Genomic DNA, 3,633 nt, shown 5'->3' on the forward strand with positions numbered 1-3,633 from the left:
ATGTGTTATTTTTATTTTTCAGTTTGTTAAACCGTTAGGCCCCATTCGTTTATGTTTTCAGACCCCCATTTTCATTTTCTAGAAGAGAAAACGCCTCAAAACTTGTTCGGTGGTGCACTTAGCAAAATGTGGAAAACGATTTACAAAAATGTTTTCAATATTTGCTCTTCAAGTTGAAAAACACCAAAAGGACGTTTCCGTGTTTCCGTTTTCCAATTTAGAAAACATAGGAAACAACATCCGCTTATTTTTCTACCAAATAGAAAAACAGAGGAATTCTTCTCCTCTCTCCCTTCCCACATCATCACCATTCCTTAGGGCAAGCAGATGTATTTTACAAGGATTCTGTGGGAACCGAATGTTAGCCAAACCCTAGGTCAAATATTTCCTTCCATTTGGGGATTATTTGATTTGGGGATTCTTGCCCTGAACTAGGGATTTGATTCTCATTAAATCCCTAATTAATTTAAATCTCCTAAAATTAGAAAAATAATTCCTTTCCCAACAAGGAATATTTTTCGCCAAACTCTAACCCTACAAGGCTCTATAAATATGAGGCTATGCAAAGCATAAGGCAAGCCATTCTAAGCTCTCAAAAATTCCCTCTTTGCCGCTCTCTCTCTCTCTCTCTCTCTCTCTCTCTCCCTCCCTCCCTTACACAAGGCTCTGGCCACCACATACGACTTCGGACGCCTGGTTCACACCACACATACATCTCCGTACCCTTTTTAGCTATTGTTTTCCTACAAACAATTGAACTAACTTAGGCATCAAAGGGCCTTTGGCCAACACCCCCCGAGTGTGGTCCTTTTATTCCAATATATTTTGCAGGGAGAAAGAGACGACAAAGAAGAAAGGGGAATCAATCAATCGAATATTCTCATGGGACGAAATGTGCTCCCACAAATTGGTGCTTTCATTGAGAGCATGAGATATACTCAAAGTGTGCTCCAAACCTATTTTCCAATCCACCGAAGCCTTCCAAACAACTATGGTTGGAAGCAAGAAGACGAGGGGCAAAACCGCCGTGATGGATCGATCTGCGATGGCCCAAAGCTAGTCCACCCACGATCCCGCGATTGACATAGTGGCACCACCACCTCTCATCACCGTGCCACCTACCGGACTCGCAGCTAAGACCATCGCACCGGCCACCGTTGTTGTCAACCCATGGCCCCGTGGCCAAATCTAACCACCTTCATGGTGCCACCGCCGAGCATGGTGGGACCTCCCACCAAGGTGGGTTCATTACCACAACCGACTTAGGCCCGATCTTGAGCAACTTCAAGCATTCCCTCCGTTGCCTCCATGCTTGACAAAAACTCCTGCGTACACCGCCAATGAAACCCTAGCCCGTGTGCAATTGGGCTCCACACACTTCTCTCCTCCCGATCCACGATGTCAAGCAGACCTTAATCTAAGAGTTGACCAGCTGACTCAGAGAATGGACAACTAAAGCAATTTGTTGAGGCAGCTCCTCAACCAAATAAACTTGGCTCAAAACCTTGGCCTTGGACAACTGGGCGAAAAGAGAAGGATGAGCGAATGCGCCGATAGGCAGCTCAATGGGTACCAAGCAGGTCGAGCAGGAGTAAGTAGACAAGAAGGGCGACAACAATGTGATTAGGTTGTCGACATGTCACAAGCATCCGAGAGCCACACTCAGAGCAGACAAAGTCTCTCATCCAGATTGAGTTTAAGGAACAAAGTACGCAAAGGGCTGGGACCACGACTTGATGTCTGCGCCGGCCTGGGCCCCCAGGGAAATGTTCATGAAAGGCTAGGCTCCTAGGGAGGTCAAGCTGACAACCATCGCAATGAGGATAATGATGAAAGGCGTTTCGCAGCCCACTCTCAAAGGAATATTCACAAAAGGCAAGGACCCTAGGGAGGTCGACTTGATAACCCTCACAATGATGACCGTGAAGAAAGGCGCTCCGCTGCTCACTCTTGAAGAGCTAGTTCTCGTCGACAAGCTACAGAAAATCCTTCACAAGGGTCGTCCACCAACACGCCGCCTAGGCAGCATAGCTGAGAAGGTCGACCCTCACAAGTCAACGAGGAAGTCAATCAGCATCGCCCAAATCGCGAAGGTCACCAACATGACCAACTAGCAACGTGTGCAGAAGATGTTGAGAAGCCTGTGTATGACCGACTTCGAGACTTGAAGACCAGAGGAAATTTTGAAGATGCACTACATAAGGAGATAGACCAGGCAAACTCTATGCGTTTCACTGCCGAAATCGAGCAGGCTGCTCCCCCGAAGCAATTCTCAATGCCCTCGTTCACATACTTGAAAGGGGATTCCAATCTCGAGAAGGTGTTATGATCCTCTACAAGGCCGACGATGCGCTGATGTGCAAGGTGTTTGCAATGACCTTGCTAGGAGCAGCTCAAGACTGGTTCCACACCCTACCATCCGGATCGATCAGCAGCTTCAAGGAGCTAGCTTACTTCTTCACTAAAGAATACACCACTAACCGGACAATCAAGAAGAACCCTGACCACCTATACAACCTGCACAAGAAGTTCGATGAATCCCTTCGAGTTTACATCAAGAGATTCAAAGCAGAGAAGGCCAACGCGTCCTTTGCTTTTAAGAAATGCCTTCCAACTGAACACGACTTATACCGCGAGCTGACTATCACTCTCAGCCAGACTCTGGCAGAGGTCTTCACGACCGCAGAATGCTACACGCTCTTGGATGACGATCGAATCGCCGCAAAGAAGTCTACCAAGCAGGAAGATTAGTCGACTAAGCGGGCAATCCAAAGAAGCGACGGGTTTAGCAACAGGAACAAGAACAAACGCATGTTGCACCCACAAGAGGACACTACAGCAGGAGAGAACTACACCGAGCTCACCATCCCTATACATCAAATCTTAGCCCAAGTGAAGGACAAACTTTTGATAAGAAGACCATCACCCTTGAAAGGAGATCCGGACCAAAGGCATAGTAGAAAATACTGTGCCTTCCATGGGACACAAGGGCACACTACGAACAACTGCTTCACTTGGAAAACGCACCTTGAAGAACTCGTGAGAGAAGGTCACTGCACAAAATTCATTGCAAAGCAGGCCATCCAACGGATAGAGGATCGTGACACTGCCAGGGAGCCACCTCAGAAGATCATAAGGATTAACACAATCCTAGCCGACTTCGAGGACACTGGGCTGACTAGCAAAGGAAAGAAGAGGAAGATCAAACAGGCCACTGTGATCTCCCAAATCTCAACCGACCTTCCACCAGCAAAAGACGATCATGTGATCGGCTTCCAAAAGAAAGATCTAATCGGCCTCGACATGCCACATAACATGCCCTTGTCATTAGCATTCAAATTGCTCAGGCCATGGTCGACCGAATCCATACAAACGAGGACAGCGTAGCCATTATCCTGCAACTGGTGGTCATCCAGCAGATGGGCTTAGAGACGAAGATCAACAAATTAGCCAAATCGCTGACTGGCTTTAATGGTGCAACAACGGTTACCGTGGGCACAATAGACCTCGATGTCTACTCCCCACCTATAATCAGCTTGCAAACATTCATGGTTATTAATGAGGTCTCACCCTATAATGGCATACTGGGCAGACCATGGATCGGCAAGATCAACGCCATCACATCCGCTACAC

The sequence above is a fragment of the Prunus persica genome, chromosome G7 (assembly GCF_000346465.2).
Source record: "Prunus persica cultivar Lovell chromosome G7, Prunus_persica_NCBIv2, whole genome shotgun sequence".
Lineage (NCBI taxonomy): Eukaryota > Viridiplantae > Streptophyta > Magnoliopsida > Rosales > Rosaceae > Prunus > Prunus persica.